Below are 13224 nucleotides of genomic sequence, written 5' to 3'. Positions count from 1 at the left end.
TATTTAATTGATCATAGGCTAGATGCTCGCATTATCGACACTAGGAATAGGAAAGTCCATTAGATTAGTTTAGGTTAGTTAATTTAACTAGTTTAATTAATATTTTAATGTGGATTAACACTACTAATCTGTGACTCGATTAGATTAATAATAATTTTTTGTAATTAATTTAATGACGATTTCTCCAATCTCTAATCCCTTGGGTACGATTCTCGAAATACTTATCACTATTTTTTTGTAACATATATTATATTACAATTTGACCCATACGCTTGTGGACACCGCCGAATTGATTTAATATATTTTTAGAATGATATTTTAACTATAAATGGTAACACATTTATAGGCAATCATGACGCTCGCTGGCTAGAATTTGGGAAACATTACGAGCGAATATAAGGTAGAATGTTGGCAACGGAAAAAGATACGATTTTGGTTAGATGAATGGCTTAAGGATTTTGGTCGTCCTAATGCTCATGGTCGATCATCACAAAAAGCTTTGGAAGATATTCAACTTTATGAAATGGTGGATGCACGCAAGGAATGAGATTGGCGTCGTTTAACTGATGTCTTTGACCAAGCTGAGCTTGCCCAGTTGGAGAATATGCAGCCTCCAAATGTTCTTCAGAGGCCAGATTCTTGTTACTAGAAGAGAGGGTCATTAGGTGTTTTTACTATCCTAGATGTGTATGTTAAATCAAGCTTTATTTGATAATATGTTTAAATATAACAAATTAAAAAATTTTTGAATAAAGTTAAAGTTGAACAAAATTGGCAAAATGATATTTCAAATGAAGTCTAAGAGATAAAATTTTGAATCTTATACTTTGAACTCTTAAAAAAATTTCAATCAACTTTTAATTCAAGTTAAAATTATTTCAATCAAGTTAGAATTTTTGTAAAGAAGTTAAAATATTTTTAAACATGTCAGAATAGCTTCAGGCCAAAAAGTATTGATACTTTTTGGTCAAGTATTGATAGTTTTCAAAATATCGATATCCCTTTTAAAAATTATACAAAATTAACATTTTGTTTTTCACCAATTCAGCTAAATATTGATAATTTTTCATAAGGTATCAATAAAAGACCACTGGTATCGATATATTTAGTTCCAATTATCACTGAATTTTGCATTAGATGCAAAAAATATCGATATCTCTTTTGCCAATATCAATACCCGTTGTTGTAGGTGAATTAAATGCACTGGTTATTTCGTCCCCAATGGCTTTATTCATGTCTCCAACAACCACAACAATTGGAAATTAATTAAGGGGTATATAAACCAATCTCCAAAGGGTCTACAATAACTAGAGAGATTATCAAGCAAAAAGTTCAATAAAAAACAACCTCGTGCTTACAATCCTCAACAATTTTCTTTAACCACTTGTAAGTTTTCATTGTTTTCATTTAGCTCAACTGCTCTTCCTTGTAATTGATCTTAATTTGCAAACACTCTGATCTTGTAAGGGGTTTTTCTTTGTTTGCTCAGTTTTATTTCTTTGAGGAGAGTTTGTGTCTTAAGGTTTGGGTAGAAACTTTAAGAGAGTTTTTAAGGTTAAACCTTGTCCTCATTAGTTATCAAATTAGTGAATTTAGAGAAATCCTTAGTAGTGGAAAGCTAAGCTAGTGGATTAGGCAATTGGGGTCGATCCACTCTAAATTCTTATGTCAAAATTTTCTATCCTTATTCTCTAGCTTCCACAATTTTTTTAAAAGCCAATTCACCACCCCTCTTGGAAATTTCAATTTGATTATTTGATCTAACAATTGATATCAGAGCTAGCTTCTTTTAAATGTTTTAACAACCAAAGAGGAGATCATTGAAGAAGCTCAACAATCTACAAATTAATTGATAAGAGATGACGTCTACATCCAGATCAGTTTTTCATGGAGAACCACAATCTATCTCCAAGCCTCCTTACTTCAGCAATGTCAACTATTCATATTGAAAGACAAGAATGATGTTATTCATACAAGCAAATGATCTTTTTGTATGAGATGTTGTCATGGACGGTCAATCCATACCTCTCAAGCAATAAGAAGAACTTCTTATTCCAAAGAGCAAGAAAGAGTGGAATGAAGAAGATAGAAAAAGTATTCAGTTGAATTCCAAGGCTATGCACATCTTATCTTTTGCATTTGGCCCTGAAGAATATAGTAGAGTTTCATATTGTTCCAATGTTAAGGAGATATGGGATAAGCTCGAAGTCACACATGAAGGTACTATTCAAGTCAAGAAGTCTAAGGTCAGCATTCTTACTCTAAATTATGAAACCTTCAAAATAAATCCCAAGGAAGATATCAAGATGATTTTCGATCAGTTTACTATCATCATCAATGGATTAAAGTCTCATAAGAAGACATATCCAAATGAAGAGGTGGTAAGGAAAATTCTTTGAAGCTTGCCTAAATCATGGGAAACTAATGTGACTACAATTGAATAAGTAAAGAATTTATAAACATTGACTTTGGATGTGCTATCAATTCTTTGCTTACACATGAGATGAGGCATAATGAAGAGGTTGAAGAAGCCAAAACTGAGAAAAAAAAGGTTGGTGTTGCTCTCAAATTCACCACTAATGAAGATAGTAAATCAAGTGAAGAGGTGGATGAGGATAAAGAAATGACAATGTTTGTTAGAAGATTCAATAAGTTTATGAGGTCCAATAGAGAGAGAAAATTCCAAAAGAAGAAATGACTCAAGCTTGAATCTACCAAAGAGAAGGATCCCATAATATGCTATGAATGCAAGAAGCCGAGACACATCAAGTTCGATTGCCCCTAATAGAATAAAAAGGGATCAAGCAAACAAAAGCCCAAAGCTCATGTTGCTACTTGGAGTGACGAAGATTCATCTAAAGATGAAGATCAAGAAGTAGCCAACTTTTGCCTTATGGTCATTGATGATCCTATGGTAACTTCTAACTCATTTAATTCAATTTCTTATTTATTTGATGAGTTATAAGATGCCTATGATGAGTTGGGTTTGCAGTCTGAAACTATGATTTCAAAATATAAGAAAAACATTTTAAAATTAAAAGATGAAAATAATTCACTCTTCAAAACCAGTCATGAACTTGAAAGTAAAATTCATGATATGAAAGCTATTATAAATGAGTTTGAGAAAAAGAACCAAGACTTGCATAATTTGCTTTCAAAAGTTCATGATGATCATCAAAAGCAACTTGAGTTGCCTAAGAGTGAAAAAGCTCACTCTAACAATTTTTTTTTCCAAAAAGGTTTGGAAAAGGAGAAAATTCCAAAAAAAAAATTTGTTAAAAATATCTTTAATCACTATAAACATATAAGTCATTTCAAAACTTGTAAGAAAAAATTAGTTAGAAGTATATAGGTCCCTAAAGGACTCATTACTATTAAATATAATGATATCTTTTCTAAATGGATACCTAAAAGGACTAAAATCTTAGAAACTAATGCTTATGGACCCAAAAGAATTTGGGTACCAAAATTAAAAAATTAATTCTATGTTTGTAGGAAGAGGAGCATTACTTCAAGGTGGGCAATTCAAGCAAAAACTCATGGTACCTTGACAGTGAATGCTCAAGGCACATAATCGGTGACAAGAGTTACTTTATCAAATTAAAGCCAAAAAGTGGAGAACTTACATTTGGTGACAACTCCAAAGGACAAATAGAAGGAATTGGTTCTATTAGTAAAAAAAATTCAACTTTTATTGAAAATATTTTGTATGTCAACAATCTTAAGCATAATCTATTAATTATTAGTCAATTGTGTGATAAAGGTCTCCATGTCATTTTTTGAGTCTAATGGATGTAAAGTAATTGAAATTGTGTCTAGTACGATTATGCTTATAGGACATAGGATAGGAAATACTTACATGGTGCATTTAGATGACATGCATGATTCATTCATATGCCTTGTTGTTAAAAATGAAAATTTTTCTTGGTTATGACATAGAAAACTAGGACATGCTAGCATGATCATATTGCAAAAATTAGCCAAAAATAACTTAGTTAAAGGACTTCCTAAAATTGACTTCGATTTAGACAAAATTTGTGATGCATGTACCAAGGGTAAACATAGAAGAGTTTCCTTAAACCTATTAATGATGTATCCACTAGTAGAGTTCTTCAACTAATTCACATGGATCTTTTTGGGCCTATTAAAACAACTAGCTTGGGTGGAAAACAATATGCATTTGTACTTGTTGATGACTATTCTAGATTTACTTGAGTTTTTTTCTTAAGTATTAAAGATGAGGCTTTAGAAAAATTCGTCACATTTTCAAAAATGAATCAAAATGAAAAATGTTACTCTATTTCTAGTGTGAGGAGTGACCATGGAACCGAATTTCAAAATTTTGGTTTTGATAATATTTGTAATTCAAATAGGATTAGCCATAATTTTTCTGCACCTAGAACCCCTCAACAAATGAAGTTGTTGAGAAGAAAATAGAACTTTAGAGGAAATGGCTAGAACCATGCTTTGTGAAAATAAATTACCAAAATATTTTTTGGCAGAAGCCACAAACACCACTTGATATATTATTAAGAGTAATGATTAGACATATTTTAAAGAAAACTTCATATGAACTTTTCAACAACAAAAAGCCTAACATTAGCTATTTTCATCCTTATGCAAGTGTTTTATTTTAAATAATGAAAAATGCAATCTTGGTAAGTTTTATACAAAAAGTGATGAAGGATTTTCTTTTTTGGTTATTCTTTAAATTCTAAAGGTTATCGGATGTTTAACAAAAGAACTTTAGTAGTAGAAATGTCTATACATGTTGTTTTTTATGACTCTAACCTTCCTCCTAGAAAGGATTCTTGTATTGATGATTATGATGCATAAATTTTTAATAATGATGATGATAAAGTGGAACAATCATCAAGTGAGAAGATACAAGAATAAGCTCAAGATGCTCTAATGGAGCTTACATTAGAGGAGAGGGAAGTCACTCATCTAATAAAGTTTAGCTATGTGAATAATGGTAAGATTTTGGGAGATCCATCAATAAGGGTAACTACTAGATCTTCTCGTAAAAATGCATGTAATTATGTTGCATTTATCTCATGCATAAAGCCTAAAAATATTAAAAAAGCATTTAATGATGAATATTGGATGTTGGTCATATAAGATGATTTAAATCAATTTGAGAGAAGTAATGTATAGACCCTAGTTGATAGACCTAGTGAAAAATCTACTATAGGTACTAAGTAGGTTTTTAGGAATAAGTTAGATGAGAGTGGTAACATAGTGAGGAATAAGGCTAGGCTTGTAGGTCAATGTTACACTCAAGAGGAAGGAATAAACTATGATGAAACATATGCTCTCGTAGCTAAAATGGAAGCCATTAGGATGCTTTTAGCATTTGCATATTTTAATAGTTTAAATTATTTCAAATGGATTTCAAAATTGCTTTTCTAAATGGTTTTATAAATTAAGAAGTGTATGTTGAACAACCACCAGGTTTTGAAGATCCAAAATTTTCAAATTCTCTAAAGCTTTATATGGTTTGAAACAAGCTCCTAGAGCTTTGTATGAAAGACTTTCAAATTTTCTTGTTGAAAAAGGTTTTTCTAAAAGGAATGTTAACACAACATTTTTTATTAAGAGAAAAGGAAAAGATTTATTAGTAGTACAAATTTATGTTGATGATATTATTTTTGGTGCTACTAATAAAATTCTTTGTGAGGATTTTTCAAAGCTAATGCAATGTAAGTTTGAGATGAGCATGATCGGAGAGCTCTCATTCTTTTTGGGGCTCCAAATCAAGTAAAAGAAAGATGGCATCTTCATAAATATAGCCAAGTATATAAAGGAAATGCTCAAGAAATTTGGGATGGACATCCTTAAACCTCAAGCTACTCCTATGAGCCCTTCCACAAAGCTTGACAAAGATGAAGAAGGTAAATGTGTAGACTTTACATTATTTAGGTCTATGATTGGTTCTTTGTTTTATCTTACTGTAACGCCCCAAAAATCTAAGCAATTAGTTTTTGCATGATTTGATATAAATTGCTTGTTTGCTTTATTGGCTAAGTGATTTGGGTGTGTATGAGAGTGTTTGAGATGCCTAGGTTTAAGACTTGGCATTTGCAGAATTTTTAGTTTTTGCCTTAAATGAATCTAGACGCTGGTATATAGGCTTTATAAATATTAGTGCTTGTTTTATGACAAAAAGAGCCTGTTGGTCTAGTGGTAGGTGGCGTGTGGAGTACTCTTAAGGTTTGAGGTTCGAGTCTTGTGTTGTACTGTGGAGTATTTATTTTTATTACCTGTGTTGTGAGGTGGTGGAGTTTGACTGAAATGCTGTGGAATTTGAATGGAGGAGTGAATCATGGAGAGAATAGTGGGATTTTGATTGGGTGGAGTGAACCAAATTAAATTTCAGCCCAGCTTTTCATCCCCAAACAGACGGGCAGTCAGAGCGAGTGATTCAGATTTTAGAAGATATATTAAGGAATACCTTTAGCTGAATTTGCTTATAATAATAGTTATCAAACTAGTATTAAAATGGCACCATTTGAAGCTCTGTATAGAAGTGTAGAACTCCATTATATTGGTTTAAATTAAGTGAACCGAAACTAGTAGGAGTGGACTTGATTCGAGAAACTGAAGAAAAAGTTTGTATTATTTGAGATTGTTTAAAAGTTGTCTCCGATCGGCAAAAATCATATGCAAATTTGAAGAGAAGGGATATAGAGTTTAATGTGGGTGATCGTGTATTTTTGAAAGTGTCACCGTGGAAGAAATTTTTGCGGTTCGGCAGGAAGGGAAAACTCAGCCCACGATTTATCGGGCCGTATAAAATTATTGAAAGAATCGTTCCGGTAGCCTATAGATTGGATTTGCCCCCAAAACTTGAAAATATTCATAACGTGTTTCATGTGTCTATGTTGAGACAGTACAGATCAGATCCATCACATGTAATTCCTATTATGGAAATAGAGCTCCAACCCAACATGACTTATTCAGAGGAATCGGTGAAAATTTTAGCTCGGGAAGTTAAAGAGTTGAGGAATAAATGTGTACCACTAGTTAAAGTGTTATGGAATCGACATGGATCTGATGAGGCAACCTGGGAAATGGAGGAATTGATGAGATTTCAGTATCCGAATTTATTTACAGGTACGAAATTTCGAGGATGAAATTTCCTAAGAGGGGGGAGAGTTGTAATGGCCTGAATTTTCAGTGGTATCGGAACGGTGATTCAAGATCACTAAATCCGACAAGTGAGTAGAAAATATTATTAATTTACTGAGTATAAGTTAAATGTGAAGTTAGGAAAAATTTTGAAATAGTGAATAGTGTACTAGAAATAAATATTAAAATAATTAGAATCAAAAATGAGGTATCGAAACCCCAAATTCATAAAATGAGCCATAAATATTTTTAGAAATATTTATAGAGTGTCATTGAGTTGGTATTAAAGTTTCGTTAGAAAATTCTAACGTTTAGGTGGTCAATTAATTAAAAAGGACTAAATTGAAAATAATGCAAAATTTGTTAAAAAGTGATTAAATAGCTTAAGTGATAAATAAGGAGGGACTTAAGGCATAAATATGCCAATATGGGATAGTTGAGACGGCATAAGAGAAGAAAAAAATCTGAAAAAGTGATGTAATAAGGGCAAAATTGGAAATTTTGTAAAAATTAACAAATAAAAATCTTAATTAAAAGAGTTTCTAGGTAATTCTTCATATTTCTCAACCAAGAACGCCATTTACGAGTCCCTCCAAGCTAATTTTTCATATATTTGAATCATATCGAGAACCCGTAGCAAGCCGAGGAAAAGAAAAAGTAGCTGATTAGTCCCTGAACTTTTACAAATTCTACAAATCGACCCAGATAAGTTCATATGGCTGAAATTTAATGATTAAATGTTAATTTCATGAATTATATAATGTATGATGAGATATATTTATTGTTGAAATGAGAATAAAATAAAAATGCGAAAACCAAATAAACGATCAAATTGAGCGAAACGCCGAATTTGAGTATTTCTGATCAGTGACAAGTGATAAGTAGTAGCTTCAGCTACATTTATCTGATCAGTGACAAGTGATAAGTAGTAGCTTCAGCTAAACTTATCTGATCAGTGACAAGTGACAAGTGATAAGTGGTAACTTAGCTACACTTATTTGATCAGGGACAAGTGACAAGTGATCATACGTAAGACCATAGTTATACTATGGCAAAGTGGAAGTGAAGTACTCAAATTTCCGTAACCGTTCCCTAATTTTGATTAAGGATGGTAAGTGACAAATGGTCCCAAAAGAATTATAATAAAAGGATAAGTAGTAGTGAGTTTATACCAAGGGACTCACCAATGATTGTGGTTGACTGGTAAACTTAGTAATGGTGTATAATGTATAAGTGTATAAATGTTTGGTAAGATTTATGTTTTATGCCTATGAACTTACTAAGTTTCTATAAACTTACTTGAGTGTATTCAATGTCTCTTGTAGATTGACGTGAAAATATACGGAGGATCGGATCAACACTGAGGATCACACTATCCAGATTTTCTCTGATAGCTTTTGTAAATTTCCTTTTTGATTTATATGGCATGTATATAGTTTGATGATAATATAAATACTAAAACTTGTTTAATGAATATGAATTAAAGTAAAGTGTGATGAATATGCTAAATAGTATAATTATAATTAAAGTATGATTTGGTATCAAATTGATTGAAATAGATTGGTTGGTTTGGATTGGTTCCGGTTTTAAAAATTGCAAGGAAGGTTGAATATTTATAAAGGGATTATATTGAGTTTTTATAAAAAAAAATTGAGACTTTGCGAAAAATTAATTAGGTAAACTTCGGTAATGCCTCGTACCCTATTTCGGCGATGAATACAGGTAGGGGGTATTACAGAAAGTGCTTTCGAGGATGCTCTGGCTTCGAAACATGTTCCTTCTCCCGAACATGTTCTTCCACCGGCTGCTCCATCTTAGGCTGCTTCTAACGTCAATGTTGCTCTCCTTAGTGCTATTCATTCATTGTATAATGATCCTCGGGGTTTTAGAGATGATGTTGACTCGAGGCTGATGACGTTAGAGATACAAATGGAATCACTTCTAGCTCATTTTCCTTCGACACGTCCCTTTTCTCCTCATGATGAAAATTAGGGTATATCTTTAAGTTTGCATCTTCGTATCATTGTTCATAACATTTGCACTATTATTTTTGCTAATTTCCTATGACTATTGCATTTTGAACCTTAATGTTTTTTATTAGTATTTTAAGATATTTTGGTGATTTTTTTGGCACATGTTAGTTACTTAGTCTATATTTTTATATTTTTATTCTTGAACTAACCATTTCTTTTCTCCTAAGCTTTATTTGATTTTTTTTATATAATAAAAAGAGGAGAAAGCAAAGGTAAATTGTTGATAAGTAAAGGTAATTTGGTTGATTAATATTTGATATTGTGCTAAATTAACTTTATGCAAATTATGTGAACATTTTTTTTTCAAAAGTAAAAATGAATGTCAAAGTTTTAAACTTATGTCAATTTGTTTTAAAGGACCTTAAATTGAAAATGTCTTTTATAATGGGGAAGCAATTTATTCAAAAACAAATTTGCCAAATGTTTTGTTATATAAAAAAAAGGGGGGGAGATTGTTAAGTCAAACTTTATTTGATAATATGTTTTAATATAACAAATTAAAATGTTTTTAAATAAAAGTTAAAGTTGAACAAAATTGGCAAAATGATATTTCAAATGAAGTCTAAGAGATAAAATTTTGAATCTTATACTTTGAACTCTTAGAAAAAAATCAAATCAACTTTTAAATCAAGTTAAAATTATTTCAATCAAGTTAGAATTTTTGTCAATAAGTTAAATTGTTTTTAAGCATGTCAGGATAGCTCCAGGCTAAAAAAAATATCAATACCCCTTTTAAAAACGATACTAAATTGACATTTTTTTCACAAATTCAACTAAATATCGATCCAGTATCGATACTTTTTCATAAGGTATCAATAAAAGACCACTGGTATCAATATCTTCAGTTACAATGGTCACTGAATTTTGCATTAAATGCAAAAAATATCAAAATCTCCTTTGCTAGAATCGATACTTGTTGTTGCAGGTGAATTAAATGCACTGGTTATTTCATCCCCAACGGCTCTATTCATGTCTCCAAGAATCACAACGGTTGGAAATCAATTAGGAGTATATAAACCAGCCTCCAAAGGATCTACAACAACTAGAGAGATTATCAAGCAAAAAGTTCAATAAAAAAACAACATTGTGCTTATAATTCTCAACAATTTTCTTTAAACACTTGTGAGCTTTCATTGTTTTCATTTAGCTCAAGTGTTCTTCCTTGTAATTGAGCTTAATTTGCAAACATTTTGATCTTGTAAGTGCTCCTTCTTTGTTTGCTCATTTGTATTTCTTTAGGAAGGGTTTGTGTCTTAAGGTTTGGATAGAAACCTTAAGAGAGTTTGTAAGGTTAAACTTTATCCTCAAAAATTATCAAATTAGTGAATTTGGGAAATTTCTTATTAATGGAAATCTAAGGTAGTGGAGTAGGAAATTTGAGCCGAACCATTCTAAATTCTTGTGTCAAATTTTTTTATCCTTATTCTCTAGCTTACACAATTTTTTTAAAAGCCAGTTCACCCCCTCTCTTGACAATTCCAGTTTGATTATTTTAGCTAACAATGTATAAGAAGTTGGCTGGGGTAGCCATTGCAGATCGGGAACAACAATGGGGTTGGTATGGAAGTGTCCATTACCTCAGCGCATTCGCTTCTCTTATGGCTCCCGTGCCAAAGAGGGGTTGTTGAGTCGCCTACATGTTAGGTTTGTGGAGCGCAATGCGAGTCGGTCATGCATGTCTTACGAGATTGCGGCATGGCCAAGGCTGTTTGGGGGGCGATTGTACCATTAAGTCGTCAACATGATTTCCTCTTGGCTACTCTTTCGAATTGGCTGGTGCCTAACTTGGGAGATGAACATAATATGGATTATGCGGGTATTAATTGGTGCATTTTATTTAGGGTGGTTTGCTGGCAGATATGGATGAGTAGGAATATTGTCTTTCTATATAAAACCGCCAATGCAAACTCGAGTGCAATTTTGACAGCTAGTGTAAGCTGGGCTGCTACTATCCAACACGCAGAGGAATGGCGTAAGCTAAGCAATGCCCACGCCCCGTCGGTGGTGAGTTGGAATGCCCCTGATTCAGGTTGGGTGAAAGTTAACGTGGACGGGGCGTTGCATGTAGGGTTGGGATGGACATCAGTTGGAGGGGTGGTTCGGGATGAAGCTGGTCGGTGGCTACTGGATTTTGGAAGATCACTGGAATGGGGGACATCCTTACGGCAGAGCTATGGACGATCCTCATTGGACTCGAAGTAGCTTGGAGCAAGGGATACTTGAGAGTGGCAATGTGCAGGCTGTTTGTTTAGCAAATGGGGAGCATGATGGAGCTTGTTTGGGTGTTGTTCGTCGCATTAGAGAGCTTTGCAGACGAGATTGGCTGGTCCGAGTAGCGAGTGTTTTACTTGAAGCAAACTTTGTAGCAAACAGCTTAGCAAAATCCTGCAATCTAGAGGACATGGAAACTCAGTTTTTTGACACACTAATAGAGGGTGTTAGGCACTAAATTGGACACGATGCAACAGGGACAGCTATCGCGAGGGGTGGTTCAGCTGTTTTTTGACGACGTATATTTCCCTCTTCTTTACAATAAAAAAAATTAGTATGTTTTAAAATTAAAATACTTGAAATTATTGTATAAAGAGATATTGGGAATTTTGAAGTTAAATTTTTATATTCTAATATTAAAAAACGTTGAACTGCCAATCCATTCATAACATTTAATTATTCAAAACAACTTTTAACAAAAATTTAAATATTATGTTTAAATTTATTTATCATTTTATTAACAAAATTACAATACATTTTAATATATTTTATTAATACATACAATTAATTTGTGCATAGTAAAGTAAGAAATCTAGTTTAATATTTATTTTAAGGTTAAAATATATCATCAATCCTTATACTCTTTGCAAATTTAAAATTTAGTCATTGTATTTTATTTCCAAGAATTTAGTCTCTTTATTTTTCATAATTCAAAATTCAAATATGTTGAAATTATTCGTTAATGATTTTTTAAGATTTCCTCTGTGCTTTTTGGTTTTTTCAAAATTCATCAAAACTACATTAAATTATTTAAAAATTTCAATCCGAATAAGTGATTTTTTAGGAATTCAATCCTAAGATGGTTATTTGTACAAATTCCAATAAAAGTACAGAAGAATTCCTAAGATGATTTAATGTAAATGCTTTATTGTAGTGCACGAAAAAGGGTATAAAGTGCTAAATTAAGGATTAACAGAAAAAAAGCCTTAAACGATTTCAAGTTTAAATAATAATAATAATAAATGGATATGAAATATTTTATTCGGATTTGTTATTGGGTCGAGTAAAGGAAGTTACAATGTTGATAACTTTCCCTTGGACCAACATATTAAGAGATGGGGACATGCCCTCTCCTAAGGAGAAATAATCTCATTGAAGGCCTTAGTCACGAGCCACGGCATAAATCCACAACAGTCCTAAAATTCTGCCATAAGAGTTTAGGTTCATCTAATTTAGGACTAGCATAAATAACCAGGTGTTAGTAGCATGTACCTTCACCCCTGCATGGATAAATAGTATTTGATAGAGCTCAAATTAAGCTCCAAGCAGCAAGTTTTGAATCAAGCTTGACTCTGCTAAAGTACAACCCTAACAAAGACCAGAACCTTCTGTGGTTTGCAGGACAGTAACTGTACCTCAAAGATAAGGCTAGCCCTGTATAATAAAATATGCAATCATCTAGAATTCATCCTTTGGAGATTTGAGATACAAATGATCCCATTTCAAACTAAAACAAAATCCCATGATTTGCCACAAGTTAAAGACCAAGTCTCTCAATAAGTGCCACTTCAAGATCTCATTTTCTTTTGACATAACTCTTAAAATTCATTTTTACTATGCTTTTCCCTTCAAAACAAACTTTAACATGTTTCTGCATTCCTATTTGTTTAAAAGAAAGATCCACGCAATTTCCTTATTAAAAATAATTCAGCTTCGCAAAACACTGGTTCTCATGCAATTGATCAAAAACATGATTTACAGTGACCTGCAATAGGTCAATCCAAAATGCATTTAAGGTTAGCAACCTGCCTGCAGCAGCAAATGACCATTTACATGCAAAACTATGGCA

The sequence above is a fragment of the Gossypium hirsutum genome, chromosome D01 (genome assembly GCF_007990345.1).
Source record: "Gossypium hirsutum isolate 1008001.06 chromosome D01, Gossypium_hirsutum_v2.1, whole genome shotgun sequence".
In the NCBI taxonomy this organism is placed as follows: Eukaryota; Viridiplantae; Streptophyta; class Magnoliopsida; order Malvales; family Malvaceae; genus Gossypium; species Gossypium hirsutum.
This window is presented reverse-complemented; position numbering follows the sequence as displayed.